This window comes from Mobula hypostoma, unplaced genomic scaffold (genome assembly GCF_963921235.1).
Source record: "Mobula hypostoma unplaced genomic scaffold, sMobHyp1.1 scaffold_36, whole genome shotgun sequence".
Lineage (NCBI taxonomy): Eukaryota > Metazoa > Chordata > Chondrichthyes > Myliobatiformes > Myliobatidae > Mobula > Mobula hypostoma.
The window spans coordinates 1,443,989-1,466,140 of NW_026948187.1; the positions used below are offsets into that span (position 1 = coordinate 1,443,989).

At 46.8% G+C, this 22,152-nt stretch overlaps 2 protein-coding genes and 1 pseudogene across 5 annotated transcripts in view; 2 read left to right on the top strand and 1 right to left on the bottom strand.

Moving 5' to 3' along the window:
- The window catches only part of LOC134341534 (zinc finger protein 420-like), a 45,907-nt pseudogene extending 41,848 nt beyond the window's left edge, over positions 1-4,059 (top strand).
- LOC134341608 (zinc finger protein 239-like) overlaps positions 1-22,152 on the bottom strand; it is an 86,985-nt gene that overhangs the window by 64,433 nt on the left and 400 nt on the right. Inside the window, exons 1-3 of one of the 4 annotated variants that reach the window (XM_063039491.1) lie at positions 21,810-21,959; positions 21,020-21,062; positions 16,393-16,635 (exon numbers count right to left, since the gene is read on the bottom strand). The gene's annotated coding sequence lies outside the window, so the exon portion shown is untranslated. Of the gene's footprint in view, positions 1-16,392; positions 16,636-16,965; positions 17,031-20,845; positions 21,063-21,809; positions 21,960-22,152 lie in introns of those variants that run through there. The other 3 variants (XM_063039490.1, XM_063039492.1, XM_063039493.1) reach the window with 3 other exon arrangements.
- LOC134341616 (zinc finger protein 239-like) overlaps positions 1-22,152 on the top strand; it is a 618,489-nt gene that overhangs the window by 46,210 nt on the left and 550,127 nt on the right. The gene's annotated exons all lie outside the window — the stretch shown is intronic.

The window sequence follows — 22,152 nt, forward strand, 5'->3', positions numbered from 1 at the left end:
GCACGTCAACAAAGGCTATTTGTGTGAGAGTGTTTCAGTTACTGTGGGCCCAGGCACTCATGCAGCTCAGTGGGAACAGGGAATAATACCAATGGAGAGAGTCAAACTGAGCCAGGTCACAGATTGGAGATGGCAGAAATGCCCCATTCTTATAGAGACAGAAAAAGCATCAGAGAGTTTGTTGGTCATCCCAGATACCAGCACAGTGCCCAGTTGGAAGATTATTTCTCTCTCCAACATGGGTTGAACTTCACTGTAACAGTGTGATGTCAGATCACACATTGGCAAATCAAATGATCTCTTCTGAAATGTCCTTCACCCATTGATGGACTCTGTAAATCTTTTTACAGGTTAAGAATGACAAGGAATTTGTCTACAGGAATCTCAAACACAACACGCCAGTTTTGCTGTCTCTGTGCAGATATTTAAGAAGTGGAGCAAGGGATTCACTCGATCATCCTTCCTGCTCAGACCGTGGGGAGGGATTCACTCGATCATCTGACCGACTGGTACGCCCGTCATTTTACACAGGAGAGATCCCATTCATCTGCTCAGACAGTGGGTTGGATTGACTCGATCATTTGAACTGAAGGTACATCAGCAAGTTCACACTGGGCAAGGCTGTTCACCTGTTCTGTGTGTGGGAAGGGATTCAGTCGGTCTTCCCACTTGTGGACACACCAGTCAGTTCACACTGGGCAGAGGCTGGTCATCTGCTGAATTTGTGGGGAAGGATTCACTCGGTCATCTGACATAATGGCTCACCAGCGGGTTCACACTGGGGAGCGGCCGTTCACCTGCTCATCGTGTGGGAAGTGATTCACTCGGTCAGCTAAACTGAAGGTACATCAGCGAGTTCACACCGGGGAGCGGCCGTTCACGTGCTTATTGTGTGGGAAGGGATTCACTCAGTCATCCACCCTAGTGCTGCACCAGCGAATTCACACTGGAGAGAGGCCATTCACCTGCTTAGACTGCGGGAAGGGATTCACTCAGTCATCCACCCTACTGGCACACCAGTCAGTTCACACTGGGGAGAGGCCGTTCACCTGCTCAGTGTGTGGGAAGGGATTTACTCAGTCATCCACCCTAATGGTGCACCAGCGAGTTCACACTGGGGAGAGGCCATTCACCTGCTCAAACTGTGCGGAGACATTCACTCGGTCATCCAACCTACAGAGACACCAGCGAGTTCATACGGGGGAGAAGCCATTCACTTGCTCAGTTTGTGGGAAGAGATTCACTCGGTCATCCAACCTACAGAGACACCAGCGCGTTCACACTGGGGAGAGGCCATTCACTTGCTCAAACTGTGGGAAGGGATTCACATCGTCATCTAAACTGAAGGTACATCAACGAGTTCACACTGGAGAGAGGCCATTCACCTGCTCAGATTGTGGGAAGGAATTCACTCAATCATCCCACCTACAGAGTCACCAGCGAGTTCACACTGGGGAGAAGCCGTTCACCTGCTCAGACTGTGGAAAGGGATTCACTCGGTCATCCTACCTCTTGGCACACCAGTCAGTTCACACTGGGGAGAAGCAATTCATATGTTGAGACTGGGAAGGGATTCACTCGGTCATCTGTTCTACAGAGACACCAGCGAGTTCACACTGTGGATAATCCATTCACCTGTCAGACTGTGGGAAAGGATTCCCTCACTCTTCCACCCAACAGATGAGATGTTGAAGGATAATTTGTCCTGTTAACTTGCTGGAAATTAGATGCTCTCAGGTGATTAAGTGGTCTTTGTCAAGTACTATTGAGATTTTAAAGGGTTAATTTGTGCTGATGACATGCAAGAATTTTGATACTAATGACACACATAGTACTTGGATGGATGACCTTTGCTTCTGCTTTAGGCGCTAAAGTATTCTTTGTCTCATACTATTAGTCTTGCCAGGCACGTGACTGTGGGTGTAGCTAAAATTTGTATCTTGCATACGTGACCGACTGTGGTGTAAAACCCTATAAAAAGGGAGGACTGTTCCCCTGTTTGAAGAGCATCGCTTGACAGGACTCTGCAAGTACTGCGAAGTTTGTTAAGTGATCCTCCAAAAAGCTTGTACTTGCTTAAATAAAGAACCGTGGCTATCCACAGAAGTTGGCGTATTGCATTTGTATCAACTGTGTAAGAATCTCAAGAAAACAAACCAACATGACATGTGGCGACGAGGATGGGATTATAACATAAACAGAACTCCTAGGCAGAATGAATAAGTGATCAGTTGTGTGATGGTGACGTGAGACAGATGGGCCCACAAGGTAAGATTTACCTTGATCTCTCTCATTAACCTATCACTCAGTCGACCCCTCGTCCCATAGAGCTCTGTAGTGACGGAATCCCTGGGATACCTTACGCACTTGTACGCCAATGGATTCGTCTCAGCAAGGTTTGAGTCCCCCGGAGTTCAGAGGTTAGAGTCCTCAGAGCTGTATGTTTTCGGAAAAGGAGGTTAGAGTCATCGGATAGTGGGGTTTGAGTCCCCGAAAATAAGGTTAATTATAGTGTCCGTTTCAACCACCCTGCCTCAGACCGGTTGTTAAGACGGGAAGTCCCCCACACAAAGGTCAGGACCCTGAAGTGTGTGTGGAGAGCAAAGACACTGGGCTAGTACATAGAGATAAGTTAAGGAGTTGGCACTTTAAGACTGGGACAGACATTGGATAAGCCGGGAGTCGGAACCCTTTTGTATCGGTTATGTTGGGATAACCCCAAAGCTGAGGAACGGTTCAGATGCCTGTCGCCATGCTGAAATTAAAACATTGAGAAATGAAATTTGCCCAATACAGGGAACTTAGGATTTAAATAAATGTATAAAAGCAGAAGAGGCAATTTGGAAATGTAACACTGGGACTAAATGGAAAACTTTAATATCCACGTGGAGGAAGTAACAAATAAATCTATGCAGACCAGCTGGGAGAATAACACACGTCGGAGAGGGATAAGCTCATGTGATCTAAGCCAGGATTCCCCAATTAGTTTTCCACGAGGGCCAAATTATGTCAAACATGCCAAGCCAAGGACCATAACGTCCAGGGTTTTTTTTTCATTGCGCCAGTAAGTTGTTTTATGAGCAGGTGTTGTTGTTGTTGCTATTATCATTAATAGTATGTTATTATTATTTTTATTAGTAGTAGTAATAATAATATAGGCCTGGGATTCTGAAAGCCTGAGTTGTGGGTCACTCAAGAAAAAAATGCACTCTTGAAACAAAATAAGTCCAAAACCAACCATTTAGTTATAACTGTAGCTCTCGCAGCTGTCAGCTGTCACATTGAGATGCCACAATGGGGGCGCTGGTAGCGGACCCAAATACAAGACACAGACACTGAAGTACTAGAACAGGACAAGGATGCAGGACCTGGGCTAAGACATGGACAAGAAACAGGGAAACCGGACAAGGAACTATGAACTAGGAGCCTGGGCTAGGGAGAGCGGGACCACGACTAGAAACTATGGACTAGGAGACAAGGCCTGGACTCCGAGCCAGAGACTGGACAAGGACCCAGAACCTGAGTCTTGCCTTGGGCTCGGACCCCAGAACCAGGCAAGGACATGACGTGGCTGGGGTCTTGGCTCTTGACGCTTGAGCCTGGGGTCTTGGCTCTTGAACTTGGAGACAGGCTGGGGTCTTGGCTCTTGACTTGGAGACAGGCTGGGGTCTTGGGTCACGAGGCTGCAGGCAGGGGTCTTGGGACTTGGAATGCGGAAGCTGATATCTCGGAGGCTGGAGCTTGGAGACAGACTGGGAAATGTGCATCAACATAGAGCCGGGAGTTATCCTTCGAAAAGGTGGGACTCATCTTTAACATGACACCAACATGAGACAAGACAGTACATAGACATAGAACCGGGATTATACTTAGACAAGTCGAGAATCAACCTCTCCACACCAAGGTGGGACAGGACCATCCGTCGGGTAACGGCAGAACTACTGGACTTACCCAACAGAGGCAAAGACAAAACAAGACAGGTCCCCCAATCAGGGCAACAGCAGAACGTCCCGACTTACCCCATGGAGGCGAGGACAAGACAAGACATGACATCCCCCTGCAGGGCAATGGCAGAACGGCCTGACTTACCCCACGGAGGCGAGGACAAGAAGAGACAAACACCAAAGAACGACAGACAGTTCCATCTCTGCATCGGGGTTGCTCCGAGTAGCAGTTATGGCCAGCAAACTCGGCTGGCTACGGAAACAGCCCGATCTCTATCTAGCTCGGAGTGACTGACGGCCACTCGGCTGGCTCAGGAAACGGCCGAATCCATACTGCAAAGACAGCTCCAACTACTGACAGCAAGGCTCAATGAGGGAATGGTTCCCCAATCACGGCCTAAAGATGGCAAGTGGCCGCTCCAGCCTTCCATCGGCAGGTTGCTCCCAGGGGATCTTGACAAGACAAATCAGCAGCCCACACTCAACCCCAAGGCTACTTATATTCCAAGACCCAAGTTGAGAATCAGGTGCCTATGAATAATTCAACCAAAGGAAGGGACAGCTGGAAGACCCAGAGTCCCGAGTCCACGGACCAGACCGTGAAGCAGAATGCGAACTTCACGGACCAGACCATAACATGAGAACTCATCTGGGAGTTAAAATACACACACACACACACACACACACACACACACACAGTAGTCTTCAGCACTTCTCTTCCACACAAAGAACACCTCTTCCACACGGAGTTTTAGTAGTGCTGCCTTTTCCACTGTTTCTCTTCTCTCATTTAATTTAAAATAAGAAATAGATTAAGCTATGTAGCATTTGAAGTATGAAGTGTAGGTATAAATGAAATTATCAGTATTATTGTTGTTGTAATATTATTATACTGCAATAAGATTGACAAATGGAGAAAATAAATTGATTCACTCACCAATCAGTGAGAGAAGTGACAGTGACGGGATGAGGCAATCCTTCTGATGTCGGGACTGTATTCTGTTGTGGGAATCCTGAGGCACTGGCCGAGATGTGCATTGGAGAGTCTGTTTCTGTCCTGGTTCTTGATAGAGTTCTTTGAAGAAAACGATGACTCACATATGTACACTCCTCCGCTAAAACCTCGACTCTTCTTGTTGCCATGTTAGCTGACAATGGCACCGTCTTTAATAGCTCCACAACTGTTTTCTTGGTTTTCTCATCATGACTTAAGACTTCGCCAACTGTATCAATTGCACATGTTTTAATCAACTCGGCATCAGCGAATCTTAGCTTTGGCAAGATTCCATGACACATGCAATGATGCAGCTGTTGTGCTCTCTTGTGCAGATGTTGACTTATAGCTAATAGAAATGGAGTGCTTTATGATGTTATTATATTTGTGATTTTTTGTTAGCGTTGATCTGATTTTGCAGGGTATTTGGCATTGAAACTGGCAGCATGCGTATTGTTGAAGTGCCGCTTTAGATTTTCTGTTTTGCAGACAGCCACGGCAGCGGCAGATCTACTGACCATCGTGCTTGCGGTGATATTGTGGCGGTTCAGTTATTATTACTTCCCCGGGATTTTCCTGGACATCACCCCCGTGTGCAGTGTGATCTCTGTCCTGGGAAAGGGAGTCACAGAAATTTCTGTCTGGTTCACCGTCACTTTTACTTTTGATCGGTTTGTCGCCATTTGTTGCCAGAAGTGGAAAATAAAATATTGCACCGGGAAAACTGCAGCTGTGGTTCTGACAACAACCGGCGTTCTGCTCTGCTTTAATAATGTGCCCTTCTTCTTTATATATCATCCTGTGGAAGTGGTTGACAATATACCCTGGGACTGTATTGAAATACCGGGCTACTATACGGATCCTGGGTGGATGGGATATCACCGGCTTTCTACCGTCCTCACGCCAATACTCCCGTTCGTGTTAATACTACTGTTCAACGCTCTGACAGTCAGACACATTTTAGTGACCAGTCACGTCCGTAAGGGGCTGAGGGGTCAAACCAAGAGACAGAGGATGGACAAGGTGCTGTGAGTCCGCTAACACGGTCGGACCCCGCGCAGGAGTCCGAGGTCCAGGGTGTTCAGCGAGGAGAGGAGACGGACTCGTGTGGCGCGTCTGGTCGACCATTGTTGTTGGTCCCAGCCGGCAGGTCGAGGTGGTCCGAGGGAAGACGCAGGGTGAAGAAGGAGCGTCCTGAGCTCCAGCTGTTTGTGCACGAAGAGATAGAACTTTGATGGGTGTGGTGCCTTTTATTTTCCTTTTATATTTTATTCTTCATTAATTATATAGTTCCAGTAATATCTATAAAAATGTAATTCATTTAATCGTATCTGGTGTACTGTCTGTCATTTGGGCGGGGTGGGGTACATCACACCGCATCCACACAAACTAATTACCCAGTTTGGCAGGGCCGAGGGCTGTTTCCCTAGACGACCGCGAGCTGAGCGACCCTGAGGCTGGCCATGGGGGCTACATCTGGGGGCTCATCCGGGATTTGAACCCAGGACCTCTCGCACCCCGCCAGCTTCTTCCACCCTGACCTGAAAAGCAGCAGGTAAAGGATGTTCCGCCTCCAGTTTTTTTCTTCCTGATGACTTCTTTTTGGTCGACTTTCAGTTTTTCCACTTCATTTAAACTGTCGATAGTATCTTTTCCGAGGTCTGTCCTCCATTGCTTCATCTCCTCTGGAGTGTAGTCAAACTCCCCTCTCTGGGCTCTCGGTTTTCTGTTCGCCTTAGTCAGACCACTTCCTTGATCTTCCCCAACTTGTAAGTCTTCCAATCTTTTCCGGATTAATTCATCAGTACATGACCACAGTGTCGGCTCGGAATTCTGTTTCTCCTCACGGTCTCTCCTCCAACTCCCCGCCAAAAGCCCCTGGTTCCCAGCCATATGTTCCATCAACAGGAAATTCAACTGGTATGTCCGGTCATTTTTCTCACATTGCACCAAACATCGCCAGTCAGTCCTGCAGACACAGAAGACTGTTATGGGAGAAGTACTTTGTTCATTATGGCCTCCCCCGGTGGATCCATAGTGATCAGTGACGGGACTTCGAGAGCAGACTTATCCATGAATTACTGGGTATGCTTGGGTTTGAGAAATCCAGGACCACACCCTATCACCCGCAGAGTGATCCTCAGCCCGAGAGGTTTAACCGGACCCTGCTGGACATGCTCGGCACTGTGGCGATCGGATAGAAGAGTAAGTGGAGTCAGCCCATCGGCCATTTGGTTCACTGTTACAATTGTACTCGCAATGACGCTACGGGGTACTCGCCTTATTATCTGACGTTCGGGCGGGAAGCGAAGTTGCCCATTGACCTGTGCTTTGGGACTGAAGTGGGTGAATTACCTTTGAAGCCATATCTGAAGTATGTGTCCGATATAAGGAGAGAGTTGAAAAGGGCGTACGAGTTAGCTGAGACGGCAGCCACCAAGCAGAATTAGAGGAAGAAGAAGAGGTATGATCAAAAAGTAAAATTCTCCCAACTATTGCCGGGAGACCGGGTCTTTATCCGGAATTTAGGACTACCTGGTAAGCCCAAGTTGGCTGATCGCTGGGCGGCCACCCCTATGTGGTAGAGAGCCAGATGCGGAATCTGCCTGTTTACTGGGTGAGACCCGAGGATGGGAAGGGGCCTGTCAATGTACTCCATCGGAACCACTTGTTGCCTCTGGGTCGAGAGGTGAAGGTAGACCCAGAGCCCGAATGGGAGTTTAGTATGAGGACTCTGCAAGGGCGCAGGGCGAGGGAAGAGCCCGCTGCGAAAGGGACGGGGCCGGTCCCCACCCCGAAAAGGGATACGTCATCGGAAGACGATGATTCGGACGTGTGGCACCTCTTTCCGTTCACTGATTCCCCGGTACCGGAAGAAGAGGCCCCTGGCCCTTCCCCCACTGAGTTAGGGGAGAGGAGGGAGGGTGCTGAGGAGCCGCCTGAAATACAGCCGGCATTGGGAAAAGAGAGGGTGAAACCAGAGCCCGAGGCAGAGGGCTCACAGGTGCCGAGGGATCCCAGTGAGGGTGAGGGTCCGACAGGTAGGCCCGGAGTGTCACCTGTGGAGTCTGAGCCGGAAGAGTCAGCAGAGTAAGTACAGAGGTCTCAGAGGAGTAGGCACCCCCCGGAGAGGTTGACTTATACAGTGCCGGGAGAACAGGGTGTGATCTCCACAACCCTGGGAAGTTATGTCACTGCTTTATGCACCTGGGTTGGGTGTTGTGTTTTGTAAGGAGAAATGGTGAACTCTGTTAATATCATGAGGACATGAATTTTATTTGGTGGGGAAGAGTGTTAGGCGTTTCTTCTTTGTCATGTTATAATTGAAATGGCTTCTTTGTTGTGTTAACTGCTGAGAACGTCCTCCCGCTAGCAGTTGGATTGGATTACGTACGGATAAGAGGGTGAACAAACCAATTGGGATAGATGTTATTCTTTCTGTGTGTCTGTAAGTTACTGTGATGCGCGTTTTTGGGAGAAGGCGGGAGAGAGACAGAGGATGGACACGGTGCTGTGAGTCCGCTCACAGGGTCGGACCCCGAGCAGGAGTCCGAGGTCCAGGGTGTTCGGCGAGGAGAGGAGACGGAGACGGACGCATGTGGGGCGTCTAGTCGACCATCGTTGCTGGTCCCAGGTGGCAGGTCAAGGTGGTCCGAGGGGAGACGCAGGGTGAAGGAGGAGTGTCCTGAGCTCCAGCTATTTGTACACTAAGAGATAGAACTTTGATAGGTGTGGCGCCTTTCATTTTCCTTTTATATTTTATTCTCTATTAATTATATAGTTCCAGTAATATCTATAAAACTGTAATTCATTTAATTGTATCTGGTGTATTGTCTGTTATTTGGGGGGGGGGGTACATCACACTGCATCCACACAAACTAATTATCCTAGTTTGGCGGGGCTGAGGGCTGTTTCCCCAGACGACGGCGAGCTGAGCGACCCTGAGGCTGGCCAGGCGGGGCTACACGAATAATTAAAATGATTCTGAACACATTTTTCAACACACCGGAGACATGCTGATGATATTATGTTGTTGCACAAACACGTTTATTTACGGAGTAAAGCAGTCCAAGTTCAGAGAGCAGTTCATCAGCGCAGCGAAATATCCACTCACATCAATTATTCAACTAATTAATAAAAAAAATCTGAGCTCTTCTCGGAGGCGGTCGCAATGTTTTCGATCTTGACTCTGCAGAACCAATGATCATCGGAGAACGTGGCAGCGGGGAGAGTAAATCTGGTTTAGCACCCGAGAGAAACACAGCACAGGAACAGACTCTCCGACACCCGCACCCCGCGACTCCACTCCTACCGATTATTAAATTCACCCTACCTTTTATTTTCAGCTTTCCACCATATTCCCGCACTCGTCACCGCCAGACACTTTTCGGTCTGAGAAAGTCAGACAGGTTCTGGGGACATTCAAGACCAAATCGGTAAAAAATGCCACTCATTTGCTACTTTAGTCTTTTGCATAAAAATTAAATTGGGAAAAAAAAAGGCCAACACGAACTTACAGTAAAGCTTGTACTTGTCCATTACATTAGACAATGATGTTATGGAGGAATGTTTAACACCACAGCACTGATTCCGAATTGCGCAATTTTATTTTACCGAAACCACCGATGCCTACTCTGCTTTGAGGAAAATAATGACATCTCACTTCCAGATTTCTAATAAATTTCCATCCGACTCCCCTCTGCATTCACTCCAGTAGAAATGCATGTTTCCTATTTTTACTTTTTATCTCAGCTAAAAATTCTGTTCTGGATGCCGACAAGCACACAATTGCTTGGAAAAGGCAATGGGCTGAAAAGTAGGAATCTGACAGCATGGGAGAGTGGATCACGGGAGAAAGGGCAGGAGAGGAGGCACCAGAGAGAAATATGAGGCAGTGGAGGAGAAGCGAGGAGGGAGGACAGAATGGGAGAGGGAAAGGAGAAGGTTGAGGTGGAAGTTAAAGGAATCGATGCTCATGACGTCAAGTTGGAGGTGACGCAGATGCAATATAAGGTGTTGATCCTCCAACCAGAGAGTGGCCTCATCTTGTTAGTGGAACAATGAACCGGCATGTCACGTTGCGATGAAGCGTGGATTTTAAATGGTTGTTCATCGGGAAATACATTTCGTTGCGGACGGAACGAATGTGCTTGATAAAGCCGTCTCCCAATCTACATCGGGTCTCACTGATGAACGGGAGGCCGCACTGGGAGCGCCGGATACAGTAGATGAACCCAACAGACCCGCAGGTGAAGTGTTGCCTCACCTGGAAGGGCTGATGGTGATCCTGAATGGAGCTGAGGGAGGAGGTAAATAGGAAGGTGCAGCACTTCCCTCGCTTGGGAGGACATGTTCCAAGAAAGGGATTAGTGGGGAGGAGAGAATGGACAGGGAAATCTCTCTGGAAAGCAGAGTGTAGGCGGGGGTGGGGGCGGTGGGATGAAGGTGTGTTTGGTTGTTGGAGATGACAGAAGTTGTGGAGGATGATGCCTTGGATGTGAAGGCTCATGGGGCTGCAGGTGAGGACAAGAGGGACTCTGTCAATGTTAGGGTGACTATAAGATGGAGTGAAGGGGGATTTTCAGGAAATAGAATCGATTGGACTGAGATCAGCATCAATGCTGGAGGAAGGGAAACCCATTCTATTCAGGAGGAGACCATCTCTGATGTCCTGGAAAGGAAAATCTCACCCTGTGAGATATGGTGGAGACAAAGGAACTGAGAAAAGGGGATAGCTTGCTTCTTTTTTTTTCACAGGAGTGAAGCGGGAAGAGGTTTAGTCAAGACAGCCATGCAGATCGGTAAGTCTACAAAGAGAAAGTGTGAGCGTGTTTTATGATTCCTGCCGTCTGCCACGGGCAGTGTCTTTCTCGGGTCATCTGTCGCCTGAACGCACCAGGGCGGATGGTGGAGGGTTTTGCAGAGATGGCGAGTGCTGTAGGGGTCAGAAGGGTTTACAGAAACGGAGAGTGATGTAGGGGTCGGAAGGGTTTTCACAGATGGCGAGTGCTGTAGGGGTCGGAAGGGTTTTCAGAGATGGCGAGGGGTGTCAGGACACTTCTTCACCACTGCGAAAATGTACTTTACTTGTAGTACCAAAATGGTAATGTTGTCCGTAACAAAATGAAACCCGTATTGTATCAGAACATTTTGCTAATAATGTTCGTGCAACACTATGCTGAGTGAACCCGAGTACCCGACTGCAGACTGCAGTCCCTACACTGTATTTCACCTGCACTTCACTGCCTGTTCTCCAAACCTGTCTGAGTCCCTCTGCAGACACCCGCTTTACTCTAACCTACACGTCCCGCAACTACCTTCGTATCAACTGCAAAGTTGGTCACCAGGCCATCAATTCTCTCATCCAATCATCGATATCTAACATGAAAAGAAACGGTCTCAATAACGACCCCAGCGGAACACCGTTCGCTACCGGCAGTAAACAGAACAGGTTCGCATTGCTCTGACTCTTTGCCTCCTGCCAGTAAACCAATCTTCGATCTATGCCAGTATTTTTCCAGTATTACCTTGAGCTGTTAAGCAGCTTCATATGCAGCACATTGTGAAAGACCATCTGAAAATCCAAACATCATCCTCTTTCTCTCCTTTGTCTATCCTGCCTGTTATTTCATTAAAGAATTCCAATGGATTTCTCAAACAAGTTTTCCCCTGACTTAGGCCTATTAGATCATGTGTGACCAAGTTATCAGAAGATGCCAATAAAAGAGATAAGAGAGAGACAAATGGGGGAAACATTCAAAATGCTAATAAGAGAGAGATGCGAAGGATTATCAAAAAGGAGACACAATTCCGAGTATTGTCAGAGACCGGTTGCTTTGAACCTGAACTGTTTGAAGTTTGATGGACAGGCGATACCCCAGCAGGGGGATAAAAGGAACAGGTTCGCTAAAGCAAGACAACACGACACCACAAGATAACGAGACCCTGGAAGTGTGGTGTGCCCCCACAAGTTGGTGGGAGTTTTGGAGGTCTGGTCGCGGGACCAACCATAGACGCACAGGGTGAGACAGTACGATCGGCGGGAACCTGGTGTGAGTGTCCACCCTTGCCTGGGTGCCGGGTTCACCGCAGAAGAACGATTGTATCCGGAACGGAGGGGTCACAGTCAATGACCTCAGGAGACATTAAAAATGGCTCGCGCCAAAAGCTAACTGCGAGGAATATGAAGGTCTGTTGAATCCGATTTTAATATCAGCATTTGCTCTCTCTCTCTCTCTCCCCAATGGCACGACGGCGATTACTGTGAACTGAAACTGAACTGAACTCTGTGTCACTTGAGACTGATCATTTTACCCCTAGACTGCGATAGGGCTTGATTGATCCTATTATCCTAGTTCTCTGTACATATGTGTTTATTTATTGCTAACCCGTTGCATTTATATCCTTACTATTAGAGTACTGTGTTACTTACTTCTTTAATAAAACTTTCTTAGTTCCAGTAATCCAGACTCCAACTAAGTGGTCCATTTCTGCTGGTTTGGCAACCCAGTTACGGGGTACGTAACATATGCGCCTCCGACAATCCTGAAAAATCATCCTGAATGGCTTCCAACCACTGAGGTCAGACTAACTGTCCTATAGTTTCCTTTCTTCTGTCTCCCTCTCTTCTTAAAGTGTGAAGTGACACTTGCAACTTTCTAGTTTGCCAGAATCATTCCAAAATCCAGAAACACTTTAAAGTTCATTACCCTTTCTTTCAGAGAAACATGAGTGGGAACCTTTTTCACTCAGAGGCGGTGAGAATGTGGAATGAGCTGCCAGAGCAAGTGGCAGGGGCAATTTCAACATTTAAGTGAAGTCTGGATGGGTACATGGATGAGGAGGGTATGGAGGTCTATGGTCCAGGTGGAGATTGTTGGAACTAGGCAGATGAATGCTTTGGCACAGACTAGATTGGCCGAATGGCATTTTTCTGTGCTGTGGTGTTCTATGACTCTAATGCCTTCACAATCTCTTCAGCTACTGCTTTCTGCACCCTGTGGTGTTCACCTCTGGTCCAGGAGTCTTATCTATCTCCAGGCTTTTCAGCTTCCAAAGTAAATTCTCTCCTTAGTAGTAGCATCTATACTGACTTCTGCCCTGATGCTCTTGAAGAATTGGCATTTTTTGGGGAAAAATCATGAGAAGTCAGAGTAAGAAGAGTGGGGAGGTGGGGGGAAGGAATGAAGTAAAATATCTCCGAAAGATATATTTTCCTTAACAAAACCAGGATTCAGCACTCCATGCCAACATGTATAAAACTAAAAAGAACTACACATTAAGAAAATGAAGAAATGGTCATGATAGAAGATCAAGTTAACTACTCATGTGCCACCATAGAAGACAACCCTGCGATTTAAGCAGACAAGTTGCTAGAAAACTGAGAAATGAGTGTGCTTCATGATGTCTGTACCTCACGTTTTATCAGCTGGAGCTGAGAAACAAGAAAATATAATAATACTTATTATAGGTTTACAAACCCTCTATAGACGGACCTTAATCATTTCTAAAAATGTAAACATGAACATTGGACAGGATCAGTGCAGAGCAATAAAACATGAAAGTTGCAATACAGCTGGTGGAATATGAAACAGATCAGTAAGGTACAGTACAACCCAGAGACGAATATGAAACATGAGACCAAAAGGCATAGGAGCAGAATTAGGTTATTTGACCCATCGAGTCTGCTCCACCATTTCATCATGTTTGATCGAATTTTCATCTCAGCTCCAATCTCCTGCCTTCTTCCTGTATCCCTTCGTGCCCTGACCAATGAAGAATCTATCAACCCCTCTCCTTTCAAGAAAAATACAAGTATATGGGACACAAGAGACACTGCAGATGCTGGGAATCTGGAGCAATACACACAATGTGCTGGAGGACCTCAGAAGGTCAGGCACCATCAAGAGCTGGGAATCAATGTTTTGGGCCAAGACCCCTCATCAGGGCTCTTGATACCCAGATATCTGGAATTTCACCAAGCCAGAAAATAGAAAACAGTATCAAATAGTGAAAACATTGGACAGAATTTACTTCAAGTCTTATGAAAATCTGCCAACCAGAGCTCAATAGTATAACAAATACAACAAAGGCAATAAACACTTTCACCATTCCCATATTAACGTATTCTTTCGGAAAAAAATATCTTGGTCCCGTTCCGATATGTTATGGAAATTTACAAAGAAAAATAAGAACTGAAATGGCAAATTTAGAAAACAGTGTTAACACTGAAACAAAGTTAGATCAACACTACCTAGGACAGATGGAGGATGAGGAATTACAGACATTAAAAACTGACACAACAGTCAGATAATACTCCTAAATATATATTTTGTTTAAGCATTCCATGTGAGCATATGCAATTTTGACATGAAGTACACAACAGAAAACTTAAATGAGAGGCCATCTCAGAAAAATGAATTATCGCTATGGAAAAAAAAAAGTTAAACAGTGGAATGAGTATGACCCTCCATGGGAGACATCCCAACGATCTGAGCAGACTAGATGTTGACAAATGCATCATGATACATGCAGAAAATGCCAAGAGAAACCAGACACAATCCAACACATTCCAGGATCCTGCAGCAGTTTAACTCAATCTGATTACTTACACAGGTACAATCAAGTGGTAAATATCATTCGCCAAAAAACAACACACACACAAAATGCTGGTGAACGCAGCAGGCCAGGCAGCATCTACAGGAAGAGGTACAGTCGACGTTCAGGGCCGAGACACTTTGTCTACAGAGGGTTTGTAAACCTGTAATAATTATTATTATATTTTCTTACAAATCTTGCAAATGATATGATAATCAATACATTATTACAGATAGAACAATCTATAATAACCATCCAGATATAATATTAGAGAATAAACAAGCAGGAACAACTTCCTCAATACTTAAAACCATTCCCAACACACACATGTTCCTCGACCAGTGTAGCATCTCACCAGAGGTATTGGTTGTGTCATCAGTCAGACAACTGCAAGATTTTCTCTGTCAATCAGCTTCCAAATGTTGCTACTCTGTCATTTGTTGCCACGACCCACTGCTGATTCCCTTCTCCTCATCATACGTTCTCCCCAGTGTGAACTGACTGGTGTGTCAGGAGATAAGATGACTGAGTGAATCCCTGCCCACGGTCTGAGCAGGTGAATGGCCTCTCCCCATTATGAACTGACTGGTGTGCCAATAGGGTGGATGGCTGTGTGAATCTCTTTCCACAGTCTGAGCAGGTGAACAGCTTCTCCCCAGTGTGAACTCGTTGGTGACTCTGTAGGTGGCATGACTGAGTGAATCCCTTCCCACAGTCTGAGCAGGTGAATGGCCTTTCCCTAGTGTGAACTGATTGGTGTCTCTGTAGGTTGGATGACCGAGTGAATCCCTTCCCACAGACTGAGCAGGTGAAATCCCTCTCTGCAGTGTGAACTGACTGATGTGTCAGTAGGTGAGATGCCTGAGTGAATCCCTTCCCACAGTCTGAGCAGGTGAATGGTCTCTCTCCAGTGTGAACTCGCTGGTGCCTCAGTAGATGAGATGACCGAGTGAATCCCTTCCCACAGACTGAGCAAGTGAATGGCCACACCGCAGTGTGAACTGACTGGTGGGCAAGTAGTTCAGATGACCGAGTGAATTCCTTCCCACAGTCTGAGCAGGTGAATGGCCTCTCCCCAGTGTGAACTGACTGGTGTCTCAGTCGATCAGATGACCGAGTGAATCCCTTTCCACAGTCTGAGCAGGTGAATGGCCTCTCCCCAGTGTGAACTGAATGGTGTGCCAATAGGGAGGATGACTGAGTGAATCCCTTCCCACAGTCTGAGCAGGTGAATGGCCTCTCCCCATTGTGAACTCGCTGGTGTACCAGTAGTTTGGATGACTGAGTGAATCCCTTCCCACAGTCTGAGCAGGTGAACAGCTTCTCCCCAGTGTGAACTCGTTGGTGAATCTGTAGATGGGATGACTGAGTGAATGTCTTCCCACAGTCTGAGCAGGTGAATGGCCTCTCCCCGGTGTGAACTGACTGGTGTCTCTGTAGGTAGGATGACCGAGTGAATCCCTTCCCACAACCTGAGCAGGTGAAATCCCTCTCTGCAGTGTGAACTGACTGATGTGTCAGTAGATCAGATGACCGAGTGAATCCCTTCCCACAATCTGAGCAGGTGAACGGCCTCTCCCCAGTGTGAACTCGCTGATGTACCTTCAGTTTAGATGAGCAAGTGAATCCCTTCCCACAGTCCGAGCAGGTTAACGGCCGCTTCCCGGTGTGAACTCGTTGGTGAGCCATTAGGTCAGATGACCGAGTGAATCCTTCCCCAGAAATTCAGCAGAAAGCCAGACTCTGCCCAGTGTGAACTGTCAGGTGAGTCCACAGGTGGGAAGACCGACTGAATCCCTTCTCACACACAGAACAGGTGAACACACATATCAGCCCAGTGTGAACTTGCTGATGTACCTTCAGTTTAGATGACCGAGTGAATCCATTCCCACTGTCTAATGAGCAGGTGAATGGCCTCTCCTGTGTAAAATGACAGGCCTGCCAGTCAGTCAGATGATTAAGTGAATCCCTTCCCACAGTCTGAATAGGAAGGATGGTTGATTGAATCCCTTGCTCCACTTCTTAAATATCTTGACAGAGTCTGCAAAAGTGATTTGTTATGTTTGAATTCCCATGCACAATTTCCTTGTCATTTTTAACCTGTAAAAAGATTTACAAAATACATCAATGGGTGAAGGACAACATTTCAGTTGAGATCACTTTAGTTGCCAAGCTGAAGAGAGAAATTATCTTTTAACTGGGCACAATGCTGGTATCTGGAATGACCATCAAACTCTCTGATGCTCTTCCTGTCTTGAAAGAATGCGGCATTGTTGCCATCTCCAAGCTTTGACCTGGCTGAGTTTGACTCTCTCCACTGGTATTATTCCCTGTTTCTACTGAGCTGCATGGGTTCCTGGCCCCAGTAACTGAAACACTCTCACACAAATAGCCTTTGTTAACTTGCAGCTGGGATTTTCTTGTATTTACTGTTAATTTAAAGTCCCACAGTTTTAACGCCATGTAAATATCTCCTACTCAGATGTACGGTTGGTCTGCACAGCTGTTAAAAGGAATTAGAGTGAATATTAGTATTATTTAAGATTCTTGTCACAGTCATAGAAAAGTACAACACAGAAACAGACCATTTGGCCCATCAATTTTTTGTCGAGCTACTTAAACTTCCTACTCCCATACCCCTACCATCCAGTTACCTATGCAAACTTCTAACATGTTGCAATCGAGCTCGCAAGCACCACTAGTGTTGGCTGCTCATTCCACACCTGGATGACCGTCTCCGTGAACAAGTTTCCCCTCTTGTTCCACTTAATCTTTCACCTTTCACCCTTAACCCATGACCTCTGGTTGTAGTCCCACCCCATCTCAGTGGAAAAAGCCAGCTTGCATTTACCCCATCAATGACCCTCAAAATTGTGGATTACCTCCATCAAATCTCCCCTCACTCTTCTACGTTCCAAGGAATAAATTCCTGACCTGTTCAATCTTTCCTTATAACCCAAGTCCTCCAGACCTGGCAACTTCCTTGTGAATTATCTCTGAACTCTTTCAACTGTTTTTACATCTTTCTGTTATTCGGTGACCAAAACTGCACACAATACTCCAAATTAGGCATCACCAATGTCTTGTACAATGTCAACAAAACATCCATCTCCTGTTCTCAGTACTTTGGTTCATGAAGGGCAAGGTGCCAAAATCTCTCGTTCTGACCCTATCTACCTGTGATACCACTTCCAGTGAAATATAGATCTGTATTCCCAGATCCCTTTCTTCAAAAACACTCCTCAGTGCCCTACCAGTCACTGTGTAAGACCTACACTGGTAGGTCCTACCAAAGCACAACAACTCGCACTTGTCTGCATTAAATTCCATTTTCCACTTCTTAAACCATTTTTCCCGCTGGTCCAGTTCGCACTGCAAGCCATGATAGTCTTCTCACAGTCCACTAGATCCCTAGTCTTGGTGTCATGGTGATCCAGCTAACCATGTTATCATCCAGACTACTGATATAGATGACAAACAACAACAGATCCAGCACTGATCCCTGTGGCACACCACTAGTCACAGGCCTCCGGTCAGAGAGGCAACCATCTGCTACCACAGTCTGGCTTCTCCCAAAGACAGTGTCTCATTCAGTTTACTATCTCATCTTGAATGCTGAATGACTAAACCTTCTTAACCAACCTCCCATATGAGACTCTGTCAAGTGCCTTGCTAAAGTCCATGTAGACACCATCCACTGCCTTGCCTTCATCCACTTTCCTGATAACCTCCTCAAGAAACTCTATAAGATTGGTTAGACATGACCTACCATGCACAAAGCCATGCTGCCTATCCTTAATCAGTCCTAATCTATCCAAATACTTATATATCTGGTTCCTGCACACATGTTCCAATAATTTTCACACTACTGATGTCAAGCTCGCCAAAGTAGAATTTCCTCGTTTATTTTTAGAGCATTTCTTGGACAGATGCTGTCCTCCAATCCTCCAGTACCTCACCTGTCACTGAGAGTAATTTAAATATCTGTGCTTGGGCCCCGACAATTACTGCACTTGTCTTCCGCAGGGTCCCAGGGAACAACTTGTCGGGCCCTGGGGATTTATCCACGGTAGTTTGCCTTGGCACAGCAAACACCTCCACATCTGTAATCTGTACAGGGGCCATTAAGTTGATGCTGCTTTGCCTCACTTCTGTAGACTGTGTCCAGCTCCTTTGTAAATACGGATGCAAAAAAAAAACTCCCCCATCCATTTGGTCTCCTCATATGGGTTACCATTCTGATCTTCCAGAGGATTAATTTTGTCCCCTGCAATCTTTTTGCTCTTAACATATCTGCAGAATCCCTGAGGATTCTCCTTCACCTTGTCTGCTGGATAACCTCATGCCTTCTTTTATTTCTTTCAGAAGTGTTCACTTGAATTTCCTATATTTCATAAGTACCCCATTTGTTCCTATCTGCCTGTACCTGGTATGCACCTCATTTTTATTGATCTCGGAGATGAAAGCCAAAGGGGTGATAGAGCTGCATGGTGGGAGGTGGGGGTTGGGGAGGGTTAAACTAAATTCGTGGGGGGAATGGGAACCTGAATATCAGAACAGATAGTGGAGGGGTTGTGGAGACAAATGTTGTGGAGACAGACATTGTTCAGACCTCAGACAAGGTCAGGAATGAAAAAGTTGAGCATGGTGCAGTGAATATGCTCTATCCTGTATATTTCAATACAAGGAGCAGTGTAGGAAAGGTGGATGTGTTCAGGGCATGGAACAACACTGGAATTATGACACTGGGATCTGGCAACTGTGGACTGGGACAGGCTGCTTTATGACAAAGGTGTGCTTGGTAAATGGGAGGCCTTCAAAGTGAAATTTTGAAAGTACAAAGCGGGTATGTACTTGTCAGAATAAAATGTAAAGATAGAAACTGTAAGAAACCTTGGTTTGCAAGAGATATTGAGACCCTGGTGAAGCACAAAATGGAGTTGCATCACAGGGACAGGGAGGCAAGTTCTGATGGAGTATAAGAAATGCAGGAGAACACATAAGAAATAAATCAGAATGTCTAAAAGAAGCATGAGGTTGCCCTCACAGAAAAAAAAAATGAAGGGTAATCCTAAGGAATTCTAGTGATAGATTAAGATCAAAAGTATTGCAAGGGACAAAATTGGTCCTCTGCATGACCAGAATGGTAGTCTATGTTTGGAACCAAAGCAGGCGGGGAAGATCTGAAATACTTACTCAGGAGATGGACACAGAGTCTATGGAAGTGTGGGAAAGTGGCATTAACATCATGGTCCCTGTACAGATTAAAGAAGAGGAGATGTTTGTTATCCTGAGGCAGATGAGGAAAGGTATGTCGCATCTGGAATTATTTCCAGTTAGAGGATGATTTCCTCCTGCACAGCTCTGACATATTGGGAAACCACATTCGAGGCAAGCTACAGCAGGGGTTTGCCATTGCCTTGAGAGCACCAGCTCTTAACCCAGCACAGATAGAGAGCGTGCAAGGATGTTGTGAATGCAGTCCAGAATAAAATGGAAAGTAGGGAAAGTTTAGGAAGCTAGAATCAAACAGAGACATGGAGGATTAATATGAAGCCAGAAATGAACTTCAAGAAATAAAAGCAAAACTCGAGGAGAACTCGGAAAACCATGACGGCCCATAAAAACTCCTTGGCAATTATGATTAAAGAGAATCTTGAAGCATTCTGTACATACATCAGGAACAAGAGGATAACACGGGAGAGGGTGGAACCACTCAAGGACAAAGGGGGAGGGGACCATTTGGTTGGATACAAAAGATATGGCTGAATTTGATAAAGAGTACTTTACATCAATATTTACCAAAGACAAGGAAGTGGAGCACATGGAGATCAAGGCCTGTTCCCCTGCTGTGTGATCCAGCACTCCGGACATGACAAATTAACGATGGTGACACCACACGGCATTGATTTCAAAACCCCTCACCCCTCTCCAACCTGAAATAACCCAGACTGAACCCCTTTGTCACCACTGCGAATATCTGTTTCTGTCAGGGTAACATACAGATTGGTCACTTCTGCTAAACAACTGGCAATTGATGAAGTTCCCGTGTTTTCATTAATGTTGCTTCCTTACAGCAAAACTAACCCTGTCACTGTGTCAGAATCAATGATTAAATCCGACCCCAAACACTGTGATTTCATCCCGGCACATTGTAACTTGAACCATCTCTCTGAGGGTCTGATGGGGACACAACCCCTGCCCTCTGCACATGTGATCACATCTCCCCTGCTTCTGACATTTCAAATACCCTCAGAATGGTTTTCTGATTCAGTCTGAAGGTTATGGTACATTCAGCTCATCGTCAGACCTGACAAACCATGTCTTCCCACAGCTGGTTCCACCTGTTGGTGTGTCCTCTTTCCTCCACCTCCAGGGAAGCTGCATCTCCACACAAACTCCTCACTTGAGACGACTGTCTCTAGCCGTGACACAGGAAATCACATCACTGTCACTCTCCTGATATCATGTGTGACCTGCTCACCTCCGGGTATCCTCCCTGACTAAGCTTCTTCCTCAGTCACCATCTGTGAGATTATATAAAACAAAAACAATTAAAACGATCTATCAGACAACTCCTGTACCCTTCCACCCCGAACCATGCTTCGCTGCTTAAAACTCTTCTCCTCAGCCTCTTCCTTTCTCCCTTTCCCCTTACAGACTCCAGATGTGCATACAGACCAGAACCCACTGTGTGGACATTTATATCTCACAGAAGACACTGAACAACCCCGTGTCCCTCTTTGATACAGAGGTCACTGACACCCCACCGCCATCCCAATCTGCACCAACAGCCCATGACGGTGACAGCTCTTCCCAGACTCTGGGGTTTTGTAACAAACACAATGTTAACAGCAAGATTAGACAGTAATTCATATGACGAGAGAATTGTTGCTCACTGAACGGATACCCGAGCGTCCGATACAACGGAGCAGATCCTCCTCTGTTTACAACTTTATCTGACCCGGGTCACGGAACGTCCGATCATCCCACTTTCTCACAACAGCAACCCCACCCGACTACGGTCCCACAACCTTCCGACCACTCACCCCCTACCCACAGTCCACCCATAACCTCTACCCACACACAGACAGATCCCCTTCACCCCAAACCCCCTCCCAGCCTGGGAACCACAACTAACTGATCCCACAGCCCGGGCTCGGGCGCAAAGCTAAAACCGGGGCTGCGGGACGACCGGCAGAACTCGGTCCCGGCCTTTTCCCACTGCAGCAGGCCCCCGATTCACGGACTCCAGGAACAACCCGCTCACTCACCGCCGCCTGAATGGCAGACACACCGGCCACGGCAACAGCTGCGGTTGGCACCGCGCCTGCGTTTACCAGGAGGTTCGCTGCAGCGCCACCCGTGGCCGGAGGACCATGCAGCGCCACCAGTGGCCGGAGGACCATGAAGCGCCACCCGTGGCCGGAGGCGGGAGGGACAACGGAGAGATAAATCACAAACACGTCTGCAGAGCTAGAAATTCAAAGCAACACAAACAAAATGCTGGCGGAACCCAACAGGCCGGGCAGCATCTATGCACAGTCAACGTTCCCAGTTGAACCCTCCTTCAGGACTCAGAAGGAAGGGGGGAAATATCTGAATCAAAACGGAGCG